At 43.1% G+C, this 12,221-nt stretch overlaps 1 protein-coding gene across 1 annotated transcript in view; it reads right to left on the reverse strand.

Annotated features, from left to right (window-relative positions):
- Nucleotides 1–824, reverse strand: part of LOC108790600 (cadherin-18-like) — a 544,420-nt gene extending 543,596 nt beyond the window's left edge. The window contains exon 1 of the mRNA XM_018560907.1: nt 575–824. The gene's annotated coding sequence lies outside the window, so the exon portion shown is untranslated. The remainder of the gene's footprint in view (nt 1–574) is intronic.
- Between the last annotated feature and the right edge of the window lie 11,397 nt (nt 825–12,221).

The following is a 12,221-nucleotide window of genomic DNA, read 5'->3' on the forward strand; positions in this document are numbered from 1 at the left end:
ACACGTCACTTTCAGAGATAACATATGCAGACATTCAGCAGCCAGGATTAGTCACAGTGCTGCCTTGTTAACATCTTCCAACACTGTACGCTTACATCCCTTGACCAAAAACCCCAAGCAAGGCATACGATCAGCTTGCATCTCTGTCCCTTATCTCTGTCTGTGGTTTGCTGAGCACATTCCACAAACGAGCCAGTGCACGAACAAACAGAATACTCTATGATACTGTCCCTGCACTACATCTATATCACCACTGACATGTTAAGGAGTGAACTGTGGAAGTTTGTCTATTGTTTAAGGATATTTTTTTTCTACAGACTGCTAAACAACATCACATAAACATCTCATCATCCCAGCAAAAATAAAACAAACGTGTTCATGGTCCACAAGACAACATTGACAATATCTCACTACCCCATGCATCCAGCCTATATGGCATTCACCCCTCCAACCTTAGCAGGACAGAATTGCTTTGCTAATGAAGCAGTTTTTTGGATCTCTGATCTGCATGACATCTGATCGCTGCTTTCACATGATCGCTGGCAACGTGGCACGACGTTTGTGTTCAGCTTACCTTGGCTGACTTGCCCTAACTGCTGCCAACGAACTTATTTTTGGGAGGCGGAAAATGGGGAGTTTGCGAGCGCTCCCAGCACAGCTGCCCTCATGTCCTCAGAGAGGAAAGCGACTCCAACGCTGTGCAACTCGGAAAGCCTCAGCTTGTCTGCTCAGCTGCTGCAGCTCACTGGGGCTGCTCCCATTGGTTACTCATCACCGGCCAGCCTCCTTCTTCCTCTCCTCCCTTCTGCTTTCTTAGCTTTCTTCTTCTTTTTTTTGTCCGCCTTTTATTCCCCTTTTTCCTCCTCTTCTTCTTCTTCTTCTTCTCCTCCTAAGACTCTCTTGATGCTCGGCATAGGTTGGGGATTTGCAGCAGGCGCAGAGCACAGAGAAGCAAGCCCTCCATTCCGTCTAGAAAAGAGCAGCCGCGGCGCTGTCCAGCATTTCAGGAGGGTAGGCGCACCTTCCAGGTCCTGTGCATGACAAATGACAGCCGAGCTCAGGGATAATTGTGAGGGGGCTGCCTGCAAATATATCTATAAAAAAGGGGATGTTGTACTGGCAGATGAGCCGGAGGTGTACCACAGTGAGGAGATGCGAGGAGGTGGAGGCACATGTGTGACAAGATGCTAATATGTTGTTATATTCTTCCTGTTCATCACGGACTGCTAAGCATCCAGCTGCTGGCTCATCCATCAGTGGTGCCGTCCCATGCTGCATGGAAGATCGGGGCTGACAAATGTCTTTTTTTTTTTTTTCTTCCATCCTTCGACCCTGAATTGATGAACTGCTTGCAGCAAGTGCCTTAGCTTGTAAATTGCTTTCCAATAAAAACCATTATTAAAAAAAAAAAAAAAGGTAGAAGGGCTAACATAATGGCAAAGCTAATTAAGTGTCATGTTACAGGCGCAGGCTTATTTACACACAATGAACCCATGCTGTGCAAGCCTTGACCCAGAATGAGATATTGTTGTACAGTGCGAGTTTAGATGACGCCTAATGTGTTCCACAAAGTCCAGAATAGGGTGCATGTTGTGTCTGTTTTTCTGCAGGGATTTTATTTCTCTAGATTTGCAATTCTCAGCACTTCCTCCCTTCCTCAGCTAATTGCTAGATCTCTATGAACCATATGAGCTGGCGTGTTTTGCTGTATACAAGCATAAACCTTTTGCATGGATGGGACGTCGCCGCTTATCAGGTACATTTTGCATGGACTGTGACAGGGACAAGCTGACACAAAGCTCAGCCTGGAATTGTAACACTTTTTTTTTGTGCTACTGAATAGCATAGAAATTGAGTACACATAGCAACAGCAAAAGGTTGCAATGGTATAGCTATTATCTACTCGTGCTGAGATGTTTTAATTTAAATTGTATCCATATTGCTAAGGAGAGCAATTTGTCCAGGTGCATTCTAAAAGGGTTTAACCACAGAAGTCATACTGTCTCTATGTGAAGTATTCATATTATTGTTGCTATTGATTCATTAAATTTCCATTAAATATATTTAACAGTTATGAGATAAAGCCTATATCCAGGTTTAAAAAAAAACTACCCTTGCAGTTGGGCTGCACCTGCATGGCAAGGGTTAACTGCTGATTTTTGTCTAGGGGTCCTTTGTAAAGGACTTTTACTTACCCAACGTCTCCAAGGCAGGAACCAGTAAACTCTTTACCCCTGATACCTACTGTTGTCATCAAATACAATGCAAAACCCATAGCACCGCATTATACAGTACACAAGGACACTAAAGGGGCAGTCCACAATAAGGAGCATAGGGAAAAGAGATGAGCATTGACTGTTTGGGGAGCTGGGATCAGGTAAGTAAAAGTCCTCTTCATGTCTAGACATAAACAAGCAGTTAACCTTTGCAGTGTAGGGGTAGCTCCACTACAAGGTTAGTTTTGTTCCTCCAGTGATAGGCTTTAATTTGGATTATTTATATGCATTACTGTAACTTTAACATGTAATAGCATATATATAGTTATATGAAGCACCAGTGAATAAAGTACCAAAGGAAAATATGCAAATAAATAAATGCTGTTTGAGGGAATGTGGAGGCAGGAGCTTACTATAAAGCAATTGTGTCATGGTAAAGAATAACTATACTGTATAAAGCCAGAAGGAAAGAGTTAACCTTAGGATATTGATAATGGATATGTTGTTGAAAGGGGATATGTTTACAGATAATGATGGACTATAATTGGTTACAGGTAAGGATGAGAAGCACAAAGAGACGAGTTTGCCATCTTTTTTGGCACATGCATATTTATTGCATAGCTTTTTATTAAACAACTTATAATATAAAGTGTAAGACGACCCCGTATGTAGGCGATTGTATGCTTTATTAAAAAAATACCGATCAGCTTCTGAACACAGGCATGTTTCTGTTTGGATTATTTCATGAATATCAACTTTTTTTTGTTTTATAGACCTTCAGAATAGCAGTCAGTGTCAAAGCAAGTGAACTAACTATAATTATATATGTTTATGTGTATGTAGAGAATACTTTGTTTCAAGGTCACTGGTTATACCTTCTCAGCAAGAGGTGGACTGATTCACAATAACATCTAGAGATACCAGTTATTACAGTATGTGAGTTAATTTGTTCTGTAGTTTTTTGTTTTTACTAAAGAAATCAGATTATTAACATAATTATAGTTTTGGCAAATATAATAGTTATCTTTTGGCAAATATTAACCCCCTTCCACCCCACCCACCACCCTCTAACCCAGTGGTGCACAACATGCAGGCTGCATGTGGCCATCTGACTTTTTGTGTGCAGCCTGCCATTTGTTGAGCTGAGTTCATCACCTGCTGGGACCCGAATGATCGCAGAGCAGCAGCGGGGTGCGAGGCACTGAAACACTCTGTAGTTTTCAGCACCTGGCACTGAAATAGTCAGTACTGTCATGTGGCTACCAAAGCTAGCCCTGGCCCTTGCTGTCATCCTGCCGGCAGTCCCCCAGGCCAGTCGGCCCCTGCCACCAGCAGTGCCTTTGCTCCTGTCTGCCACTCTGGGCGAAACGGGTAGCTGCTGTGGGCCCCTTCAAATTATGGGGTCCAGGGCAGTTGACCCTTTGCCCTATATTAAAGACTGCCCTGGCAATGATCTCCACCATCAAACAGAAGCCATCTCTTCGCTCATTCTTTTTTTCTCTTTTTGTTTTTGCATTAAAAAAACTTTATTGTAAAGTCTGGACCTTGCTGGGGAGAGAGAGGGGAGAGAGTGTGTGGTTAGATAAGTAGCTTCCAAAAGCTGGGGGTTAAATGTCACTGCCACTGACCAGCAATGCAGGAGGGATTAACAAACACTGCAACTGACCAGCAATGTAGGGAGCAGGAGGTAAAAACACCACCATTGAAAAATGGGGGGGGGGGTTGAAAACACTGCCACTGATCACCAATGCTGAGGGAGTTAAAAATAACACTGCCACTTACACCAAAGTGGAATTTATTGTTGTGGTCTATGACACCAGTGATGTGGGTTATGATTGCAGCCATTGACACCAATGTTGGTAGTTATTATTGCAGCCACTGACACCAATGTTGCGGGATATTATTGTGACAACTGACATCAATGTAGGGGGATATTCTTGATCCCACTAGCATTAACACAGGGGGTTATTATTGTGACCACTGAAACCAATGCTGGGGTTATTATTAATCCAACTGACGTCAACACAGGGGTTATTATTGTGACCACTGACATCAATACTGGGGGTTATTATTGTGGCCACTGGTACAGACCCCCAGCAAAAGTGGACGGCCCATGTGTGGTTGGGCAAGCCGAGATCACATAACAGAATGCTTATTCATGAGAAACCGGGCTTGATTGGTCTGTCCTGCCGTCCAGGCAGGATGGAAAAGGGAGAGCTTCAAAAGTAAGAGTCAGTTTTAAAAATGAAGGACAGCATTTTAATGTACAATCAGAGCTGTAATGCATATGTGTTTTTTTTTCTTAAATGGCATTAAAGATTAACTAACCTTATATATGTAGCTACATAGGAATTGGTATATATTTGCTTTTCTATCTGTGGAAGGTAAATAACATATTTTCCTAAAGATTCCTAAAATAGTCTTACCTGCAAAGTTGGCTCTATACTAATTATAGTCTAATTATTTTTATTTTAAAATGGACATAAATACCTTTTTTCTCCTTTTTTGTAAGGTGAAATATTTCTTTCTCTCCCTTTACAGCCTTTCTAGGCCAGTGGGCAAGGCAGCAGCATTCTAACATCACATAGGGGTCTATTCACGAAGCTGCCGAAGGATCTGGCCGTAGCTTCGGCCGATCCTTCGGCTAGCTTCGGCTCCAGGACCCCTTTGGTTCAGTAGAACCGAAGGGGTGCTGTACGGGCTATTCACAATAGCCCGTACAGCTCCCGATCAGGGCCGAGTGGCTCAGCCGAGCCGAACGCATATGCATCGGCTCGGCTGAGCCGTGCTGAAAGCCGAAGCTGGCCCAGGGGCCGGCCGTTGGCTGGCCGCTCGGCCTGCTTCTGACAGCTGGGCGGAGCCAGCCGTGATCTTATGGCTGTCTCCGGCCACTTGCAGTGACATCAGCGTCCCTGGTTATCTGCTAACCAGGGACACTGATCTCCAAACAGCAAACTCTCCCTGGCGCCCCGGTAGTCAACTATCTGCGGCATTCGGCTATTCACTCACTGCTGTTCGGGATCTTTTAGAATAGCCCGAACAGCAGTGAGAAGCCTGCCGGAGGTTCGGCTCAGCCGATCCAGATGTTGGATCGGCTGAGTCGAACTCCTTCTGCACTTCGGGTCGGCTGAACATGCTGAGCATGTTCGGCCGACCCGAAGCCACACGAAGCAAGCCGATGTACGGCTGATTTCAGCCGATGTACGGCTGAAATTAGCCGTACCAGCCTGAAGTGAATAGCGGAACAGTGTTCGGCTCACTTCACTTCAGATCGGTCATTCACTCGGCTGCCCTCGGCAGCTTCGTGAATAGACCCCATAGTGTTATGTGTCTCCTACTACATTTCCCATAGGGCCTCTGTGATGATGAGGCTGAGGCTCTATCATCATGCAGGCTTGTGGTTCAGTGGTGGTTGTGCAGACTAAACGGTGACAATGCTATGTATGTTATGCAATGCTACAGAAAATGTAAATGGATGGCTGCATACAGTATTGTCACCCTTATACAGGAAGTGCTTTATGATATGCTTGCCAGTGAGGCAATGTTAGCCATTGCCTTATGCTACTTAAAGCTACAGTGCTTTCTTATTTACATTACTTAAAGAGATCCTGTCACCAATTCAAAAAAAGAAAGGAAAAACAAATAAAAATGAAGGGTTTTATAAGCTTAGTTGCAGCAGTTTTCTTTGCATAAACAATGGGGTCTATTCACAAAAGGGTGAAGAGTTGGGAGAAGGCAGGAGAAGTGAACAATCTAGGACAACATAGCTGATTTGGAAAAATTCTCCAATTCAGCTCACTTTCCAGTTCAGCTTTTTTGGCCTAGATTGTTCACTTCTCCTGCCTTTTCCAAACTATTCACCCTTGTGTGAATAGACCCCAATGTTTTATTGACTTGCAATATATGTCTAAATGTACTAAAAAATTTAACTACTTCAGAAAGTGCCAGTTCTTGGCAAAGCCCCCTCCTTCACAGCCCTCTTCTCTTTTGGTGATGTCTGTGCTGGTCAAGCTCATCTACCCCTCCCTAAATAACCTGTTATGTATCTGCTGGGGGAGGAGCAAAGGAGAATACCATAGAGTGTCACTTTAGGGGCAGCTCTGAATCTACTGGGACTGCTGACATCACATCCTAGAAGCAGTCTTAGGGCTTTTGGATGTCTACTCAGTGGAGGCTTGCACAGGTAAATAGCATGTCCTAAATGCTGTTAAATGTTAATTGTGCCTAAGCGGTACCCTAAAAATATCCTTTGGAATTCCTTCTGAAAAAATATCAGTACACTTCCTGGTAAGTGAGTGTGCCTAGGCACTCCTCTACTCACAGCCTTATGGCTTTATATCTGCATTGGGAACGTATGGCAGTGCTGCCTCTGACTGCCAGTCTCAGAAGATTTGTATTAAGATTTGGTGATGGCACTGCTGCAATACTCCCTCTTTTTCCTCTGACATGAGGAAGCAAATCCCTGCCTCTACCAAAATGACTACCCCCACATAAAGACACAGTGCACAATAAGGCATGGTAAGTGAATAATAGGGAAATATCAGCTGCAAGGGGGCCAAAGGCAATACTAATGCCCAGGATTTGTCCTCTGCATATTTTTCGCACAGGTTCCAGAGTTCCATTCCTCTTTAATGTAAAATTTTACCCAAACATAAAAAATACAGTTTATGTGGCATTAAAAAAAAAGTAGCTCAGGTAGTATTTGTGAGCAACTGTTTTTTCTCTTTTTCTGCTGGTAAGTGCAATTAAAAGATCCATAAAATAATTATGTCTGTATAAAAACATTCTTTCTCTATGGGATTTTTGACATTCAGGAGCTACTTTGCTAGCAAGTAATTTTGCTGTCTAATATAACAGAGAAGGGAGGGAGGGGATAATGCCCCTTTTATTCCAAGTTCTGCCCCCTCTGCTTAATGACAGAGCAAGGTAGTCTGGATGCTGCTGATTCCACACACAAAATAATTACCGCTCCTAAAGCCACTACACAAGCAACTACAATGACTATGATCTTAAAAAGAGAACTTAAATATCTCAGATGTATAAAATATCTAATTTTCTTTTAGAAAATGGTTGCTTGAAAATATAAACATAGCCTTTAGTGTAAAAGGCATTATTTATTTTTGTGCAACTGCAATATAACAGTCTAAAACACCTACCCATGTATGTGTTCTCCCTAGATACCTGTAAAACAATGAATAGATATTTACATCATTGTACTACCAGTAGAAACTATTTTTACAAATAACAATGAATAATCTTAAAGGAGAATTATACTCTTCCCAATACTTAGAGCCAGTAAGGGGCCGTGCAGCTGTCACATGTCAGCTCTATATACCAAGACCTGAGAGATCATGAACTGCTGATTTCTCAGCTTATGGTCTGCTCCCTGTAGGGATTCCTCTCTCCCCTCTCTGTTCCTCCAGTGCTCCTTAGGGGTGGGAACAGCTGACTCTAGCTCTAGATAGGCAGAGCCAGCTGCCAATCAGGCAGTCAGGCGGATCCCAACAATATTGTTGTTATCCTTTCTGGCTGCAGCCCGGCTCTGCTCTGTCAGCATATAGCCAACTATATGCTGACTTTGGGTCATAGAAGTACATTAGTAAAAGTACTCCTGTGACCCAAAAGAGAAGTGAAGCCAAAACAAAAGTTTAACTTCTACTTTACATTAAAAAAAGAAAACATGTCAGTGTTAATGGTAATAAAGAGACACAATATGGGTCAGGGTTTCAAATCTGGGTCTTCCTGCTATGTATAGAATAATAAACATGCTCCACATAACTTTGCAATTAAAGCAGAATTCCGCACTGCACGTGCTTGTTTTTTTCTAGGTTCAAAAATAAAAAGTTATACTCACCTGAGCCACTTGCTCTTAAACCAGTCCTTCCAGCCTTGCTCCCCCTCTACTGCAGCGTTCTAAGTTCCCTAAGTCATCACATTCTAGACACAGTGACATGAAGATGCTGAGGGATATGCCATTGCTGCACCAGAGGAGGAGACAGACAGGAGGAAGAGCTGCACAGCTGGCCGGCTTGAAGGATCGAGTGAGTATAACTTTGTTATTTTTTAACCTAGGCAATGAGCACTTAACCCTTGCAATGTGGGGGTAGCCCCACTGCAATGCTTAAGAATTTTTTTTGCCCTGGATTGTTCTTTAATGTAGATGTAGTTTTCAAGACCATCACATGTGCCTGAACCAATAGCTGGAAGAAACAGACCTGAAAAACATGCTTCTTCTGGGGGTTGCTCCCCCTTTGCCAGATTGAACTGATGGCATCATTATGTAGGAATTAAGTGATACAAACCATGTTATATTTAAAATACAAAATAGAACAAATTGTTTAATTGATACCATACTATAGAGCAGGCTGGAAACTAAGTATCATATATGAATGTATTTTATCCCTACATGTACTCTACTAGAGAGTGTTTTAGAAAGCTATACTTTTTTAACAGTGTTCTGTTAAAAAATTGATGATGATGATTCTGATGAAGGGAGCTTGCCCCTGAAACGCATCAATCTTGGCTGACTGTGGTTGGTGGATGGTGATGTGACCTGAGGCAGCTGTGGTACATAGTCGGGGCGATACCATGTTGGGTTAACACAGTGTGGCCTCTTGTTTTTTGTCAAAGCGTGATGAAAACGTTTGCTTGGGGCTAACAAACCCTCATCTTTGACACTGAGCTCCTCTTCATTCTGGATTGAAAAATAGGCCAACGTCAAAACACGTTTTGATGGAGACCGACCCAAAAGCTGGAAGCTGTCCGTCTCCTCACGCACCCACAGCCACAGTCAAGCTGGCGTATCTCTACAGTAGTCTCTCCATAAACTGAGCTGAAGCCAATGACTTACCACTCTCCGTCTGATTGCTGGGAAGGATAAGCTACTCCAGTGTCAACTGCATGCTTTCACAAAGATTTCTACACCTTTGCATTCCTCAAAACTCCACGAATCACAGCAGCAGATTGATAGGACGGGCTCTTTCTGCACATGTTTGGAGTTTTTTCATCAGTAGAAAAACAAATATTTCAATCTTTCCTCAACTGTCTCCTCACTTTAATTGGCCCAGGGATTCCTCTGGCTGACTGACTCTATTCCTGGCTGCTTTTTGGGGGGACTCCCCGGCAGTGGGGATTTGTCCACCACCACGGAAGTCTCAATAATGGTAACCTCCAAACTTCCTGATTAAGCTTTGGCGAAAGGCGTAGAAGGCTGGATAAAATACAGGACTACAGATCAGTTCATGACAATTATGACTACTTATGAAATTATAAAAAGTTGTTACTTAAGGATATTGATATTGAAGTGTTGCATTGCTTTTGACCATGTATACAGTTTGTATCTGTATGAATTCCAGGGAGGTTCTATATCGTTCTGTGAGATCATTGGCTATATTTTATTTTACTTATCTATGTATTGATTACAAAGTTTTATTGAATTCAAGGTTTTAAATCATATATATTAAATATGTAATTTAATTATTGATTCATCATAATGTCTCTTTGCATCACTTGACACCTTAAAAGCCCCATCTTTTTCTTAGTTGGTTTTCTTAAAAAAAAAAAAAAAAAAAAAAGTAATTAAAAAAACATATGCAGAAATGAACTCTGAGTTTAAATTGCCTGACATTGTGATAACAGACATCACAGTGTATGAATAGCTAAAATGTTTTTTCGTTTTGTTTTAGATTCAATATGAATGGGTTTAAACCCCAGTCATACTATTTTTTTGCTGCCTGCAGGGGCATATCTGTGATAAATAGCACCTATGACAAACACTGAAACTGTGTGCTTGTTCAAACATATGACACACCAGTTCTGGCACCCCCAAACATACACACTATAAGATGCCTGAAATGATGGTGCAGAATAGGGAATGTACAGCACAGAGTACAGAATGAGGCAGTGCGGAATATAACATGTATAACATAGCATGCACTAGGGAACATACAGCAGGGTATATTAAATGAGAAATGAGACAGTGTGGAATAGGGAAGATACAACTTGGCATATGGATAAAGGCAGTGTGGAATAGGGAACATAGAGCATGGTATATACAGTAGAATGAGGTGGTGTGGAATAAGGAATGTACAGTGTGACACATAAGATGAAGTGGTGTGAAATATGGAACATAAATCATGGCATATAGAATGAGGTGGGGTGGAATAGGGAATGTACAGAAGACTGGAGGGAGTAGCTATTTCACTGGATGGCACTTATGAGTACAGAGCACTGCTATCCCCAGGTGTGGTCCACAGAGTTCTGCAGTGTAGGATTTTTGCACACATCTGCTGCCAACAGCAGTGTTGTGGTCTAAAGTCCCTGCCTGCAGCTTATCACCCATGATAAACCTACCAGTCATTTGGGTACCATATGAGGAGATACATGAATTTGCACCACAAGCTTAGTGGGAGCAGCACCTTAATGATGCTGTTTGACAACACAAGTCTTGCACCCCTTCTCCTACTGATTTCTCACTTTAACCTCTCCCACCTTCTCCAACAATCTCCATTGGCATCTGCCTCAACATCGGTGGGCTTAAGTGAAAGGAATGGAAGGCTCACAAAGAGAGAGACTTACCTGAGTACACATCAACAGGGGAAGAGGGTCAGCATGGGTCCATGCATAGTAGGTCTAAGTGTAGTCATGATCCTTGTCATAAGTCTCCTAACTCCATTCCACCATCTCCAGCAGCATCATTGACCAGGCAGTTGCCCCTTCCATAATTGCTGAAGCAGAAAAGCAAATTGTCCCCTAATCACCCCCATGCCTGGAATATCAATGCCAGCTTGGCAAAACCGCTGGCTTTAAAAAGGCTCCAATTCCAGCTGATGGAGTAAATTCCCTTTTGAGAGTTTATGGCATGTGCTGCACCACTGTGACAGCTACCCAGCCATCCATTTTGCCCAAAAGACAGCAAGCATGGGCAGGGATGTTGTGTCTCCTTCATGGCACACTCAGTAAATTTGCTGGTGGTTGGGAAAGATAGAATTGGGGCACACCACTGGTCCTGGAAAGGCTCTGGGAAGATGGGGTTCTTTTCATCACATCAGTGGCTCCTGATTCAGTACTCATGCAGCATTTTGCCACCATAGGAAGAGGCCACCAGAATGGTGCCGTGATGAGGTGGGGATTAGCAACATGATCACTATGGTGATCCTGCTGGAGCACACACTGCTTAATGTGATAGACTGGGCTCTGGAGGTACAGCAGCAGAAGAAAGGAGAGGACTTTCTGCTATCTCAGCAGGATCCCTTGCCTACAATCTTCATTCCTGTAGGACACGGGGTCAGCATGAGGCTGAGGAGGAGGATTGGGGTGTTGGCAGTAAGAAGGAGGAGGAAATGGGGCAGGCTTCCAGTGGGATGTTTACCCCCTGCAGACCCTGGGATTGGTATGTGCGTGGGGTGAGATTGCTGAGGAAACTGTTGTCCTCAGCAATATCAAGAGCTCTGCTACAAGCATTTTGTGGTGAATGGACTCTTTTATGCTAAAATGCCGGCACAGGGACCTCACCATGATGGAGAAGCACCATTACTCTGTGGCCACCAATTTGGATCTCTGCTAAAAAGGAAATGGCAGACCTAATGCCACTATAGACAGGCCTAACTGCAAGCAGCAGTCACAGGCAACAACTCAAACATATAATTGCACATACTTGGAGTCTAAGACTGATGTAGACACTCTTTGAAGTGAGGACCCCATGAACCTTTGGGTATCCAGGATGGACCACTGACCAGAGTTTGCAAAGTACATGCTGAAGTTTCTGGCATATCCTGTGACCAGGGCCTTCATTACAGCAGGTGATTTTGATACAGAGGAATCTGCCTGTCCCCTGACACTGTGGATCAGCTCCCTTTTATAAAAATGAACCAGTCCTAAATGAGTAATGATTAGAAAACCTTGCAGCTGATGCTACAGACTAAATTTCTGTATTATCCAGCTTAAAATGGTACCCTCCACCATTACCGTCTCCTGCAACCTCTGCTGGCCTGCCTCTATTACCAC

This window comes from Nanorana parkeri, unplaced genomic scaffold (assembly GCF_000935625.1).
Source record: "Nanorana parkeri isolate BGI_ZX_2015 unplaced genomic scaffold, ASM93562v1 scaffold487, whole genome shotgun sequence".
Taxonomy (NCBI): domain Eukaryota; kingdom Metazoa; phylum Chordata; class Amphibia; order Anura; family Dicroglossidae; genus Nanorana; species Nanorana parkeri.